This window comes from Canis lupus, chromosome 25 (genome assembly GCF_003254725.2).
Source record: "Canis lupus dingo isolate Sandy chromosome 25, ASM325472v2, whole genome shotgun sequence".
Taxonomy (NCBI): domain Eukaryota; kingdom Metazoa; phylum Chordata; class Mammalia; order Carnivora; family Canidae; genus Canis; species Canis lupus.
Genome location: NC_064267.1, coordinates 10,293,957 through 10,310,859, shown reverse-complemented (window position 1 = coordinate 10,310,859; position 16,903 = coordinate 10,293,957). Strand labels below are relative to the sequence as shown.

At 44.2% G+C, this 16,903-nt stretch overlaps 1 protein-coding gene across 7 annotated transcripts in view; it reads right to left on the bottom strand.

The window, feature by feature from the left end:
* SLC7A1 (solute carrier family 7 member 1) overlaps positions 1-16,903 on the bottom strand; it is a 139,786-nt gene that overhangs the window by 32,354 nt on the left and 90,529 nt on the right. For all 7 annotated transcript variants that reach the window (XM_025462594.3, XM_025462591.3, XM_049101464.1 and 4 more), the window contains one exon: positions 9,634-9,733. The gene's annotated coding sequence lies outside the window, so the exon portion shown is untranslated. The remainder of the gene's footprint in view (positions 1-9,633; positions 9,734-16,903) is intronic.

Sequence of the window (16,903 nt, the reverse complement as noted above, 5' to 3'; positions counted from 1 at the left end):
GAGTTGCTAGACACAGGGGTGCAGGAGGAGGCAGGAAAGCAGAGGTTCTGCTTCTCAATCTTGACTTCCAGGCAACAGAAGGACAGGCCCAGGAGGCCATGGAGACCCACGACAGGTACATGCCCACTAGGGCAGGACAACTTCCAGGCACAGTTCAGGAAGTCAGCCAGGGAACCACAAACTACTCAGAGAGCTTCTAGTGCAGAAATGGCAAAGAGCAGGGCAAACGGAATGGAAATACTGACCATGAGCACAGCAATGGCTTCTCAGCCAGGCAGGAAGCAGCAAGGAGCCACCTCCACGGTGGCTGTGAGTGGTGCTACCACCCCATAAGCTCACGCCTCACAGAGGCCCAAGTAAATAACTCACAGCGCTGAGAGCTGACAATACCATACTAATAAAAAACTAGAAAAAGATCTGTCAAGCCCAAATCTGTTGCTGAAATGGTATGCAGGCAGAAAAGTGTTTCCGACAGCTTTAATGTCCTGGGAAAATATCAAATAAAAAGGTACATTATATTATCCCAATGAGCATGTCGGTGGGAGGAGGGATGTACCAAAATACCGAGATTATCTTTCAGATTAGGCGTTGTTTTCTTTTTCTCTATATTTGTCATATTATCTGTAATGAGAGGTGTTACTTTTTAAAGCAGAAAACAATAGTAATCATTAATAACAACTAACGCTTTGGGACATCAGCCAAATGAAAGATTCCTTAGATAAATTATTTTATTTAATCTTCACAGCACCTTCTCTAGCCAGTAATACTCTGCATTCTAGAACTCCATAATTCTCAACCCTGGGTACACAAGAGAACCACGTGGGAAGATTTTTTTCAATGAAGGACACCCAGCCCACCACAGATCACGTCACTTCTCCCAGGTATCTTGCCCAAGAACATGTAGCTGGTGAACAATGGAGTCGGGGCTTGAACCCAAGTCTTTCTGCCCCAAAGCCTTGTGCTGCCCTCTGAAGCGGGATGTCCGGGTTTGAGGAACAGGCATGGAGAGCTGGTACAGGAGAGAAGCAGAGACAGATGGCATGGCTGACTGGCAGAGGGAAGGGTCTATGTGTGTCCCACCTGGAGAACGGCATCCTAACCCTCCTCCGTCTACCAGCAGGAGGAGGCACCAGGCAGCATTCATAGGACCAGACATATGTAGCACCCACGGCAGACGCATGGTCACCCCCAGCTGACTTAAATTGAGGAAGCTGACAGGAAACTGACCTTCATCTTAGGTAGTCCCCAACACTACCATCAACTTCTGAGAGTCTGTCTAACAAAGGACTTTTTGTTAGCTGAACAGTTAATGGTCTGAGTTGCTAAAGAATACTTTTGTTTCTCTAAACACATATAAATGTAAAAAGTTGTCAAATGGGTTAAAATCCAACATAGGTAACACAGTCTTGCCTACTAAGCCTTGAAACAGTTCTCATCTTCCTCACAGATACCTCCTGTTATGGGGTGGGCTCCATCCCCACCTCCTGTCCAGCCCTATCTGAGGGACAACTTTCCGGCTCCACCATGGGAGAGTCTAAGGACCTGTCATACCCTCTGACTAGGGTTTTGTAAGGTCCAAATTCATTATCTTTAAGTCAGTATTTGGAGTCTCAGTTTCCACACCTAAAGACAAGACCGTTGCTGTCCTCACCATTGCAGGATGCATGTGAGGGACAAATGAGATAGTGCATAGGAAACATGCTGAAAAGCCAAATTTGTTATTTTTCAAATGCAAAGAGCTGCTATTATTGCCACACTATTAGGCATAGTTCCTCAATCGAATTTCTTTCTTCAAAAATCTCAATTTGCAATCTGTCAGTTCTCGGCTTCCTGGAAGGCAGGCAATCCCCATCATCCAAGGGCTCCTGTCAGCAGGGCTATCTTTAACAGAGGCTTTGCCATAGATACTGTTGTCTACTTAGCTATACTTAAATCTTTTCAATATTGTTTACTCAATTTGAAGAATCATATAAAAAACAAGAAGCCAGTGGAAGAACTACTAAGTATGTTTTCACAAAAACCAGATACCCAGATCTAGAAATGCTCCTCCTTAAGCCAGCAGGATATGATTAGACAGTAGTTATGTCTCTGGATGGCATTTCATTACTAGGGAAGGCTATGCTTTATCAGGAGAGATGCCCTGGCCCTGTATATAGAAATGCGTTACAACAAAAACATGTATTCTATCAGGAGCTCAGAGCTCCTTTGACACATGTCGTTAATCATACTCACTTTTGCAGTATGTAACAAAAATGTTTTATATCTAGAATCTGAAGCCAAGTGATCTACAAACTCCATGAGCAGGTCCAGGAGGAGACGTGCCATTGCCTCTCGAGTGTTGATTAACCAGAACCAAACAGCAGCCTGGTCCTTACCAGTGGGAGATTTCACAAAGTCTGCTTTGTATGAGCTGTGAAGTACACTTCATTTGGGCCTTAAAAACTGTCATACATTTGGCTCTCAAACAGAAAAGAAATGTCTTAAATAATGTTCCCCTCAGGTTAGAATTCAGACTTACTACAACTCTCTAGGCCTCTAAGGTATCCTGAAAGACAGAGCTTTCCATGGCTCTTCCCAGAACCATCCTCTTTCAAAAAGCACAACGAGAACTGGCATCTGGACCTAGAGCAAGGCAAAGGATTCTATGTAAAACTGGTCTAACTTTCACTGCACACTCACAGACCAATATTTTTCCAGTTACTAATGCATTCACTCAACAAACCCAAGCAATTCTCGAATTTAGCCCCCAAGCTCCTGTAAATTTCCACCCTTCCCCCACTTCCCACAGTCACAAGCAACAGTGTAAAAAAACCTGAAATTTCTAGAAAATGTACTGGTTCCAAAGTAGATAAAGAAGCTGTGAAAATTCAGGTCCAGCTCCCTGAACAGACTCCCAGGGGGCTGGGGTCCACTGCAATCAACCAACATTCTACACCAGCTCCTTGCCGCCGCCCCCCCCCCCCCAAAACACACATTCATTTAATCCCCATCAGAGATCTACAACAAAAATTGTTACTCCTCTCAGGAGAGTTAAGACTGGAGTTTAGACAGCAGGTTACATCTATCTATCTATCTATCTATCTATCTATCTATCTATCTATCTATCTATCTCTACTCTGGTGGAGCCAGGATTTGAACATAGGCCATGAGATTCCAGAATCCCTACTCTATGCCAGGTGCCAAATGGACTGGACTCAACTTTGACCAAGGTTCTCCCTCCCTGCTGCCAACAATTCTTAATGTGTCACCTGCTTCTACAAATAAAGATTCACAAGGGTTAAGTGACACCCTTTTCTTGAATGACAATTCCTCTGTAAAAATTAAGTCAATTATATATTGACATGGTAGAGTAAATGAACATAATCCACCCACTTCCCTCCAGCTGCTGGCCAAGATGAGCTTTATTTGGGACTGAGGAAAGGTGGGTAGTTTGGGCTGCAGGGCCCAACCAAGGCTTCAGGGAAAGTTCTGGAAAGCATACAGACAGCAAGATTTAGAAAAGTATGTGGAAAAAAGAGTGGGCCAAAGCAGATGGATTAAACATTATGCTGGAGATATTACAACCCTGATAAAAGTGGGGAGAAAGTATCCAAAAAAAGCATTTATAGCATCCCTGAGAAATAATAATAATATATTGAATATGAGTTTTTACAAAGAATGGCCTGGAAGGGAAATCCACATAGTTGTCTCTGAACAGGTGACTATGGACATTTTTTTATTTTCTGCATTTTGACAATTTTTTCTATGAGTATGGACTGCTTCTGAGTTAAGGGGAAGGAAGTATTCTAACAAAACTAACAAACAAATAAGAAGGAAAAGAAGAAGGCATAAGGATCCAAAGACAAATTAAATCCACGTCAAGAGTCCATCTGGGAGATGTGGGTAACTAAGTACATGGGATTTCATTATGCTTCATCCCTACATTTGTGCACATTTGGAAATCTCCAAAAGTGAATGTGAAAGAAAGGAACTCACTAAGGCTGACCCAGAGAACAAAGAAGAAATTCTTCCACAATCTATACCAATCCTACCTCTAGGACCAGAAGAACTCCCCAGTGCTGTAAGCCATGGCCACATATTAAATAGTCTTTTATGCAGGATTAGGTTGAGCCGTATGAAACTGTCAATATTCAGCTACTTTTTACCTAGAAAAACAGCCGTGAGTAAAAGATTTGAGATAGGCAGACCTGGTCTTACCTCTTACCCAACTTGTTCCTACATATTTCTCTGAGCCTAAGTCTGGATCACATTTGGGAAATTAGACTGAAATCAGAAAAGGCAGCGTGAGTTCCAAAGAAGAGATTTAAGAAAAAAAAAAGTGATTCCTAGGTTATGCAGAAGCTGGCAGCTGCTGAGAGACACCTGTAGGACCAGCATGATTTTGTGCTGTACACCCCAGGAGACACGAGTGTGTCTTGTGGTTCATTGCCCCAGCAGGGAGGGAAGGCACAGGTCCATTGGACCACCCATGACACATGTCAGACGACAGTAGGGAAGCTGGAGTGGTCAGTGGAGCAGGAAGGCAGGGCCAGACAGTCCATTTACAAGAGTCTTGAATGGCCAGCGGTGGGAGGGGGGGATTTACACTCGGATATAAAATTCTTAAGCAAAAGGAAGGCCATCAAAAAAATATTATCTTGGGAGGATTGATCTGGTCTTGTTGTGAACGACAGATTGGAGGGGGAAACAGCACAGCTGACTGCTCATGGCTCAGCCCTTTTTCTTTGTGGAGCAAATCAATTACATTTGCCTTTGAGCACAATATTTTAATCTGACTAATAAAGCACTTTTGAGCAAGCAAATGCTATAATCTTTCACATTTACCTGCCATTTGCTCCTCATCTCAGCTTTCTCCTCAAAGAGTCCTGAGATACACATACTCCAGATACTCATAGTTACCATGGGAATTATCTGTGTGGTATATGTCATGCACAAATAATCCCTAAGCAGGAAATGCTGCATTTTATGGTAGGTCTTCCTGTAATCATACTTCACAGGTAGCCAAAATTTCAAGCCCTCACTCCAAAGGAAAAGCATGTCAAAGTTGAAAGAAACATCACAGGGCAGCCCAGGTGCCTCAGCGGTTTGGTGCTGCCTTCAGCTCAGGGCCTGATCCTAGAGACCCAGGATCAAGTCCCACGTCGGGCTCCCTGCATGGAGCCTGCTTCTCCCTCTGCCCTGTCTCTGCTTCTCTCTCTCTCTCATGAATAAATGAATAAAATCATAAAAAAAAAAAAAAAAGAAAAAGAAAGAAAGAAACATCACAGCCTCCTGTGTGGTTTACCACTTTACTTGTTTAAATCCAACAACTGGGCAGCCCGGGTGGCTCAGCGGTTTAGCACCGCCTTCAGCCCAGGGCCTGATCCTGGAGACCTGGGATCAAGTCCCACATCAGGCTCCGTGCATGGTGCCTGCTTCTCCCCCTGCCTGTGTCTCTGCCTCTCTCTCTCTCTCTTTCTGTGTGTCTCTCATGAAAAAATAAATAAAATCTTAAAAAAAAAAAAAATCCAACAACTACCTGTTGTACTCATCTACCAATGAGGTGTTTTTTTTTTTTAATGTAATATAGTTGGAGGAAATCATCTAGTATGTGGTAATAGAACAGTCTCTATTATAGCAGAGAATGTACTTCCATGGACCTGAAATGACTGAGGCTCTAGAAGAAAATGGCCAATTCCAAAGAGGTCTGTGCATCGCAGAATGCTGGAGGGAACCAACAAAGACCAGGAGAGGACTGCCAGAGGTGGATGAAGCAGCCCAGAAAGTTGGACAAATAATTACTTGCACTACACAATTAGGTATGCAGGGGCTCTTTTCGCATGCAGGATGGACCATAGGCGCATCCTGTGTCACAGGCAGTGCCACCTGCTGTGCTTTAATGGAAGACCCCTGTGCAATCCTGTAACCACATTCTGTCCCTACAGAATGCTACCTGAATTTGACCCCAAAGCATCTCAGTATTATACCAGTCAATTTACCCAGACTGCCGTTCACTGAAATTCTTCCTTCCTTGTTTACTGCTTTATGACAATTAGGTACCACATCTTCAGAGAATGAGGAGATAGAGCACAGATTTCTGTTGTTTTTAAGGAATTTTTAAAGGCTAACAAGAGACATCCAACTTATGCCCCCGAATAATGCTCTCCACATACCCAATGCCACAGAAAAAACTACTGGTAGGGCAGCTTGCCTTTTAGAAGTTCACAGCCAAGTCAGGCATTTGAGACTCAGGACCAAATTTTCCTACCCAAACAATGTGTCGAAACTGCAGCTGGGTTCTAAAGCAGCTAACAATCAGCAACTTAACCCAATGTTCCTGAGATAGAACTGCACGCTCTGGGGGCATCCACCCAGCAGGGCCAGGGAAGGCACGGAGGGTGTCCATATTGGTTATTAAGAATCAACGGACCCTGCAGAGATATGATCCTTTAAAAGATTTAAAATCATGGTTAGGGCAGCCCGGGTGGCTCAGCGGTTTAGCGCCATCTTCAGCCCAGGGCCTGATCCTGGAGACCCAGAATCGAGTCTCACGGCAGGCTCCCTGCATGGAGCCTGCTTCTCCCCCTGCCTGTGTCTCTGCCTCTCTTTCTCTCTCTGTGCCTCTCATTAATAAATACATAAAATCTTTAATAATAAATAATTAATTAATAATTAATTTAATTAAATCATGGATCGTTGTGGAAAAAAGCAAAGGAGCAAAATAATTTTCCACAAAAATGGATAGCAAATGGGAACCACTTTTCAAGGAGTAGGGAAAGGCAATCTGTGGTGGGCAGTCTCTAAGGTGGCCCCATGATCCACGCCTGGTGTGCCCGTGAGTGTGTGTGGGAACTGGGACTTGCTTCCAGTCAACAAAACATGGCAAAGGTGCTGGATGTCACTCCATGGTTGTTATGTCACACATGACCCCATCTTGTTAGCAGCCTCTCCTTGACAGTTTCATGAACCAAGCAGCCACACTGGGAAAACCCATGTGGCAAAGAATGTGGCCTCCAGGTCAGCCAGCAAGAGGCCGGGGCCCCCAGTCTTACAGTTATGAGAAAGTGGCAACCTGAGAGAGCTTAGAAGCAGATTCTTCCCCAGCTATGCCTCCATATAAAAGCCAAAACCTAGTCAACACCTTGTCTGAAGCCTCGTGAGCCAAGCTGTGCTCTGACTTCTGACCATGGAACATTGAAACAATAGATGTGTGTTGTTTTGGTCTCAAGGTTTGTGGTGATTTGTTATGCAGTGACACCACACTCCCCCATGGTCCAAACAGTCACGAGATAGTGAGTGAGTCTGCATTCATTCTCTCTTTAAACCTTCAAGGAGCTAAAACCCGGAGCTCAACATTTCTTTAGCTGTCTCTGTTTTAATAGTGGAGTTAACCTCTTCTTGACCTGAAACTATTTTTTCTTGATTAAGTCTGAATGACCTGAAAGCAATTTCCTCCTCTGTTAGAATGGCATGCATTAAATGACTATTATTTGATTTTTCACAAAACTGCATGTCGGCCCTGTGCCACTCTCCTGGGAGTTATGGGAGCTGCAAAGATAAGCAATGTACTGACCCTGCGCTCAGCGTGCACACAGCCTGGGAAGGAAGACGAAAGCAACCATCCATCCATTCAACAAATATTTGCCTTAAGCCTACCTTATTCCTCCCCACCCTTCTAGGTGCTGATGAAACAGCAGGGAAGGGAACCAAGCTGCCTGCCCTGTGGGCAGGAAGACGATGACTTGATAAACCAAAGAGCACAAACAAGTGTGGGGGAGACCAAAAGGCCTCAAGAGGGTGCACCACTCTGTCACCATCTGGCACCTGGTCCGAATACCCTCTTCACTAGAGAAGGGACAACCTCATGGTGGTTTCCAACAGGCTGTGAATTCTCCTGACATGTGCCCAAGGGCCTAAGAACCATCAATGGCTTCCCACACATTTTGTCACAGCATCCTGATCGCGAGAAACAGATTTGATATAGACTTTTTACTTGGAGATGAACACTCAGCACCGCCCCCCCCACCACCACCAACGCAACAAGCTCTGGTATTAGGTAACAGGAAACAGTTCTAAAATAGTCTGTTAAGACAGCAGAGACACATCTGACCATTGCAGGAAGAGGAGGAAGAATGCAGAATGAACTCACTCTGCATTTAGCATTTATTTATTTTACTAAATAAACTCTGAAGGGAGAAGGAAAGAAAAGAACGTTGGAGGTTCACAATGGCTTCTGGCACCGCACGGGATATCCTCCCACGTCCCTGCCAGCAAGGATCCGGTTTGACCGTCTTTGGGAAAGTGCACCTGGTAACCCTGCACCTCTGTTTCTGACCTTGACAAGGTCATAACAGCCTCATAAACAAGAGGCAAGCCTCTCCATGAAGTGGGAGCCATGGGGAGCCCACCCCCTCCTTCTTATTTCAAGGCCACCTGCCCAGATGCTTTCCTGTGGCAAAGATCATGGACCACATCCCGCACAAAGTCCCTCTGATGAAGGAGGACCCTGATTATGTGTGCATTCTTAATATAGTTATATTTGGAACTAAGAAGTTGAATGGCCCCAAAGGACCGTAAGAATGTGAGATGGAGAGAGAAAAGTCAGGTGAGGTTATCTTATAAACATGCATGCCTGAAAAAACTTTACCTTTTTTTTCTTTGTGATGCATAAAATAGTGACAATAACAGTGAACTACCTACACTCACTGAACTTGTTACTTTAATAAAAATAAATAAATAACTGGAGCAATAGTTTTCAACTATTTTGATGGTGGAACCCTTCTTTCCCAAACCACTATCTTATGCCAAACCCAAATATAAGAATCAGATAAAACTGGAGCCACCCAGTTATCACAGAGAGATGGGAGACAGCACACCCCTGCTAGCGAGCCTGGCCCTTCCTGCCTTCCCTGCCTGGTTCCTCGCTCCCCTCAGGCCCCTGGGGCTCCAAGGACCGGCTGGGAAAACACAGACCTACAGTGGATCACTACGACATCCAAACCCAAATCCAAATAAGCTATGGGAGAATCCTGAAGTAAAAAAGAGAAAAGCCGAGGAATGAGGGGATAGGAGGAGGAGGAAAAGCTTGAGAGCAGCAAGGAAACTGGAGCCCACCCTTGACAGTGGGAAGTGCAAAGGCTCCAAAAGTCAAAGGCAGAACCGCAGCACAATGCACCAGTGCTACTGTGTGGCCCTCCAGCACAGACAGGCCAGGGGCCATGGCTCAGAGCGGAGCTCCCCCAAGCACTGCACACTGTGCTGCATCCTGGCATCTATGCTAGGAGCGAGGGGCAGGCTTCGACAGATCCTCCCTCCACGGTGGGCCCTGTGGCCTCTGTTTGGAAGCCTTGCCATCTGGAGGATTTCAAGTTCTCTGTGTAGGAAATGTAGAAATTCAATAAAATCACCAAAGTGAAGAGGCACACCTGTTTTCTGTTGAGTGGATGGGCCCGAAGAGCTAGGTAACTCTGAAAAGGCAGAGTGGTTATAATCTTTAAAAGATGATGACGTTAAAAAAAAAAAAAAAAGATGATGACATAAGGTGTAGTTAGTTGTCAGTTAAACTACAGAATCAACAGCCAACAGAAGGAGTAAATGGACAATACATTCTAGCGCCCAAGAGATCCTGCTGAGGTGCAGATGGGCAGGCTGTACCTGGAATGGGACGTGAGAACTCGTCACCTTGTCACCTGAGGATCACCTGGGTCCTGGAGCAAAGATGTCTCAGGAGGGGCGAGATGACAGCTTCTGGCCCCTGGAAAGCAAAGAAATGATATTAGGCCCCATCCATTTGGTTTCCAGAAACTCCACACCTGTAGCTGCAACAACATGGAGGGAGGATTCCATCCAGCTCAGCATCAGGAAGGACACCCCCACCTTCCGAAGATGAATGGCATAAGTGGCTGGGAAGGTGAGGGTACCACCACAGGGACTGAGCGGGCATGCAGCAAAGTACCAGGCAGGGAATAAGACAGGAAGCTGGATGAGGTAGCCTCTTAAATCAGAGAGCCTACCACATTACCTTCACCAATGGTGATCACATCTCAAACAAGAATAGTATCAAAGCATCACCCAGGCAGGCAACCACCATAGATCTAGGGCACAGAGATGGGTGAGTAAAAGCTCTGAGGCCCTCACCAGGAGCCAAGAGGGGAGTGAATCCCTCCCTGACAATGGCATTGAGAACTGAGACCAGCAGGGGGCAGAAAGCTTTAGCTGGGTCCTTTGGGAAACAGTCGGACATCATCTGTGAATGGCCATTTTGCAACAGTCTCTCCTGGACCAGCTGCTAGGTGGACACAAGTGTCCACCTGTCCTGTCGACATCAGGATGGGCCAAGGTGTTCTAAATTCAGGAGGTGTGCTGTCCTGACGAGCCTGGTGGAGTAGCCTGCAGTCCCCAGAAGGAATGGGATCTAGTAACTAGAGTCGCCACTATCTGAAAGCGGAACAGTCACCTTCACTGAGTCCATCCTAGGAAGAAGCTCCTTGATGAGCAACATATAAAGTTCTTCATTTCCTTGATCTTACCATTTCTACTTCGCACATGCTCACGTGCTCACCCAGGAGCTGGAGAGGTTTAATTAAGCCTCCTGAATATAATCTGCACTAATGTGAACCCAGAGAGGATTATCATTATGCCAAAGACGCACATGAAGATGCTAATCAGAGTTTTATAACTTCAATAGCAGCAAACCAGATTCCCAACAACTGAAATCCTACTCTATCCTGGCCTGTAGCTTTCATACATTCATTTTACATCAATACTTCGTTCTTCTCCAATTTCTATTTCAAAAACATCCAAACCTACAGAAAAGTTCAGTGAACATTTACAAAGTTTTCATCTACGTATACCAATATTCAACATTTGCCATATTTGCTTTATCTTTATATAAATATAAGCTTTTCTCACAAGCCATTTGGTAGTGAGCTCTAATTGCTATCACAACACTTGACCTCTAAGTATTTTGGTAACTCCTAATAGTGACACTCTCCTACAGAATTTTTTTTTTTAAAGATTTTATTTATTTATTCATAGAGACACAGAGAGAGAGCCAGAGGCAGAGACATAGGCAGAGGGAGAAGCAGGCTCCATGCAGGGAGCCTGATGTGGGACTTGATCCCAGGTCTCCAGGATCACACCCTGGACTGAAGGTGGCACTAAACCGCTGAGCCACCTGAGCTGCCCTCTCCTACAGAACTGTAATGCCATTATCATACCAAAGAAACTGAACATTCATTCAATAGCATCAAAACATAGCCCGTAACCAAATGTCCAAAATTAACATCATATTGCTCATTCTCTATCATGTGCCAAGCACCACAGGGCACTGAGAGGGCCACAGTCCAATATGGAAGACCAACATACAAATGCATTACTGTGCTAAGGTGGTGTAGCTCATATGTGAGTCTGTCTCTGTAGAAGAGAAAGTAGCTGGCTCCACCTGGAGACTTGAGAAAAGCCTTATGCAATTAAGTGGTATTTAGAGAACAAACCTAGCCAATATAAACAGAGTAGGAAGTGAATGTGAAAACGGAGAGGCTTGAATGTGACAGCCAGAATAATACTGCCACCCTTCAAAAAACGTCCAAATCCCAATCCCAATCTCAGGAACTTGTGAATATGTTAGGTTACATGGCAAAGAGGAATTAAGGTTGCAAAAGGAATAAAGGTGCTAATCAGCTGAACTTGAGATAGGAAGATTTTCCTGTGGTGAGTCTGATGGAATCACTAAAGTCCATACAAGATGGAAGAGGGTGCAGGAGAGTCAGTGTCAGAGAGATGCAATATAAGAGAGACCCCCATCAGCCATCGCTGGCTTTGAATATGTCAGGGGACCAAGAGCCAAGGAAGGCAGGCAGCCTCTAGAAGCTGGGAAGGACAAGGAACGAGATTCTTTCTCAAGAGTCTTAAGAATGGCAAGCACATCCTTGCCAACACCTTGACTTGAGCCTGGTGAGACCTATTTTGGACTTCTGACCTCTATCCAGAACTGTAAGACAATAAATGTGTGTGGTTTTAAGCCAATGATAAAACAAAAATAAAACTGTAGAGGCTGGAAACAAGGCTGGAAACTGTCAAAGTGCTGGGAGATGGGGGCAAAGTCATCCAAGTCCTGTGGCCAAGCCAAGAAAACCTGCTTTATCCTTTGGGGAAGGGAGAGACAGCCAAGAGCCATGATTGAATCAGTATCTTAGGATGAAAACTCTGGAATAAAAGGAGCAGAATCTAGAAGGAAAACAACTGACAATGTTTGCTGCCAATGAAAAAATTTGAACTTTCAAACAAACAAACAAAACATTAGAATTTTGGAAAATTTACATCCATCACTCAGAACTAGGAAGTTTCCCAAAACTTAAAAAGTTTTCTGATAACACTGGTGGTGATAATAACAAATTTTTAGAAAACAGTTACATGATAAAATCTGTCAACATTTAGAAGATCTCATAATTACTATCGTAAGATAGTAATTCACTGAAACAGAATCATACATGGACAAATGATTGATTCAAAGTACAAAGTGGAATTTTTTTAAAAGTACAAAACAAACTTATTTTCAAATACAAAAAGCCCATGGATATGGCTTCACATTCTACTGTGGCACCAACTACCTCCTTTCAAGTTTTTGTGCAGTATCAAAGAAGACCCATAATTATCCAAAAAGGCTACTAAAGGACTTCTCCTTTTCCAAGCACCCATTTGAGGCTGCATTTTCTTTACATATTTCAACTAACACAATACATAAACCAACTGATGCATAATCAGACTAAGAATCAAGTTGCCTCCGATCAAGCTAAACATTAAAGAGATTTATAAATATGTAAAACAATACTAGTCATTAACTTTTTGTTGTTTTGGAAACTAGTTATTTTCCATAAAAATGTTACATTAACATGAAATGGTTTATTGTTGTTATTTTTAGATGGATTAGTACATAAATATTTGAAGTTCTAAATTTTAATTTGTAATATAATAAACATTGATTAGCAAACTCCTTCACGTCCTCAATAGGCTGTAATCACCAAGTACAAGGGGGTTCTGAGACCAAGCAGTTTGAGAAACGCTGCTTTACGGACTTGTCCAGTCCAATGAACACGGCCAAGCTGGATGTGTACTCACATCACAAAAGCTGTTCTCCTGCTTCTTTGGGCATGAAAGCCTACCCTGCTCACATTTTCCTGTCACGGTATACAAGCAGTTAATGCTCAACTTAGAAGTCCTGAAGAAAAGCATACCATACATTAATCCAGCCTGAACTCATCAGGATTAATGGGATTGGAATGCATAGCGAATAAATTCATGAGTACTGCTTTTCTTTAATCCAAGAATGTTCCAGCCGATTTATTCTATTTCTACAGATTTGACAATTCACTTTTTAAAAAGAGTCATGAGAATGCTACATACACTTCATACTTTAAGAATTCAATTTCATTTATTTTGTAAATACAGCAAGCAGCATTTCAATACCACATCTGACAAGCTGGACTGTAAAGGTGCGGCGAGGATGCCAGGTGGCTCTGTGTAATGAGGGACTCCCGGCCCACTGGCAAGAAGATATATGCAAAATAACGTGAAAATATCAGCAGACGTATTTCCACTGGACAATTTAGACATGAAAAGGAATCAGATGTTTTCATTAAGTATATTGATGAGCCACTAAAATGTTTTCCCAGTAATTAAACGTAAAGCCCCACTTTTTGGCAACTTAAACAGCGGCTTTGCCTGTAAAATGTGTTTTTATTCTGTTCCTCATTTCACAAATGTTTTGGGTGCCAGATATGGTTCCAGAAGTCAGGGATGCAGCAGTGACCTTATTAGACCAAAACCCCTGACTGCCTGGAGTTTATGTTCTATGACTGGAAACGCCTCTTTGAAAAATAAAAATGTTGGAAATATTAACTGGAGGAAGCACTCTTCTGATCTCCTAAAGCAATTCCATGAGATTATCCCTACATTAAGATGAGCTGCAACTATATAAGTATGTGTTCCATCCCACTAGGAGGCCAGATGCTACAGTTATGGTAAGGAACAAAGCTCCAGGAAGCACAGTCTAAGGCAGCTAGGGGATTTCTGTTAGGTCTACTCACCCCAATCAAGAGCTCTGGCAAGAACAGAGCTCCTTTGGGATGGCCGAGCACCTGTGGAACTGCCAAGGGCACATGAAGATGTCAGAACCCTGGAAGGAGAGCATTTGTAGTTTAAAAAAGGAAATCATAATTAATTTTTTTCCTTGGCGTGAATAGTTTTCGAATTTCAATGTAAGATTTTTGTTGGTTAAAAGGCAGCACAGGCTAAGAGGTTGCCAAGTAGTTACACGGAAATCACTTTTCTGTTCAGGGGAAGAAATGGAGGATGGTATTAAAGCCTGAAGTACAGAAAAGAGACTGCAGTGTCCCTGGCACCAGTAGGGCAGGCCTCCAGGCATCATCGAAGGATCCAGCACTGTGCACACAGATTCTCAGACCTTCATCGCGTTTGGTGAGGGGCCTGCCGCGTGGGCACCATAGGAATTGCATCATGAATACGATATCCCAGTGGCTGTGCTAAGAGGACCACAGGAATATGGGAGCCATTCCTTCTCTCCTTCAGCCTCCCAGACTTAAAACTGCATTTTAGATCTACCCAGAAACGACCGGACCCTTATTAACTGAAGTAATGCATTTCTACAGGGCAGATCTAGAGGGTACCAAGAACCAAAATACTATGTTCCCCTACGCTCCCATCAGACCCACATTTTCTGACTTCCACAGCTCCATGACAGACAGCACAACACATTTGATGTGAGCATGTGTTGCTCACTTACCAGCTTTTCTCAATGATAACGTGGTGTCTTTTACCCGCTGACTGTGGGCTTTACAGCTGCTACTCAGTGGTTTCCCAGGAAAACTCACAGACTGGATACCAGTGTCCACGTGAGGATGTGAATACCTCACCTCTTCTAACAATTTCCAATGTCCACCCTAACCCCATCTGTATCAGGGACCTACACCAGTTTCTGTCCCCTCTCTGAGACAGCAGTAACATTTAAGTATAAATGCTGTTTGAAAGACCACAGACTCCATATAGCCATTTGTGATTCTATAAAACTTATTAGGGGAAAAAAATGACAAACTCTAAAGGAAATCTGGTCTAGGAAATTACAGCAAGGTATTTATCCTCCCCCCAACCCTTCAAAAATTAAAATTACTCCAGCCATACTGCACCAAGGAAAAGACCACTGGGCTCACAATTTGATGATTCAACCTTCCTCAAAGATGCAAAATACTCTAGGAAAAGGCCACAGAATCCTTCTCTGCTGTGTCCTGCAAGAGACCAGTAAAGGCCATTTGTCCCATTAGCCTACATCTCCTGGCAATGCCAACGGCAGAAGAAACCCAGAAAGGCCAAGTCTGAGGTTATGGGGCAATGGTTCTCAAGGATGCCTTTGCTCCCACCAAGGGGCACCTGGCAATGCCTGGAGACATCTGTGGCCACTACAGTTGAGGGATGCTGGTGTTGCCATCTAGTGCTCAGAGGCCAGGAATGCTGCTGAACATCCCACAATGCCTGGGACGGTGTGCACAACAAAGAGGTACTGACACAGCACCAAGGTAGAGAAAGCCTGCCACACTGTGAGAAACTGTAGACTGTAGAGCGTTCTACAGACTTTAAGTGAACTTGGTTTAAGAATTCTATTAGTTTTTAAAAAGCTACAAATAACATCTGCAAACAAACATGTATTCATGCTTAGAAAGCCAAACCTCGTCACCACATCCCTGGAAAACCCTCTAGTGTCCCCAAACCAGGATTGAGAATAACGAAGAGGCAAGCAGAAGATGGGAAAAAGTAAACAATTAAAAAACGTAGTATAGGCTAAGACATGCTTCACTTATTAATCTGAGTCCTCATTTCTGAGAGTGAGTCTTGTAGAAGGTCTGAAACCCAGGTGCTCTGTGTGACTCTGCAAAAGAGTGAAGGTGACCTTGGAAGGTGAAGGTCAAACATGGAAGAGCCAGGATGGCCAGGCAGGGCCCCTGAGAGAGAAAGGAAGCAACAGGCTGAGCCCTCCTGAGCTCACAAGAGCCCCAGGGGATTGTCTTATCCCCATTTTACAGCTCCAGGAGGCGAGGCGCAGAAGATCAGAACAGGACTCCGCTGTGACAGAAAGATCCCATTGCCACTTCATTAAATGGTCCTCTTGCTCTGCAAAACACACTGTTGCAGCGTTTGAATGGAAGGACCCTCGGAGAAAGCACAGAGATGAAGCAGTGTTCAGCACAAGGATGACCACTTCTCTCCCAGAAATGTTCTGCCCACCAAGGAGCCATGAACCTCTATTTTGTAATGCCTGAGATCTGGAAAACAAAATCGTAAATTCTAAGAGTTGGAAGGGACCAACTCACCACTGAATGCAGAAATCCTCCCAGGCCATCATGGGAAACACTGATTAGGGCAGGACAGAGAGGGGAGACATGGAGGGAGGGAGGGCACGTGTTCGGGAGGGCAGGTACAAAGAAGCGACTCTCCGACTCTCCGTGTTGCCACTTTCCTCCCTCCCCCTTCAGAGCCCTCACCAACCAGCCTCTGACTTCTGCCTCCTGATAGGAGTAATAAATACGCATCTAAAGCCAACCATACCCACCCACCCCACCCCCCATGGCAGTAACAATAAGAAGAATGGCTCACATTCCTATTAAATAGCCACTAGGTGCCAGCCCCTTGTAAGGCACTGTCTGTGCATGACTTCATCTAAACCTCAAACCAGGCCTTGGAGTTTATGCAGCTGTTATACCCATTTTACTTAAGCCAAGCCAGCTTTGTAAAGTAGTCATAAAGCTGAGGCGTGGTTCAAACCTTGGCGCATCCAACTCTGAAGCCACTCGGATGCTCCATTATTTTTAATACTACTGAAACTCTACATGAGAGTATAATAGGTCCCCTAGGG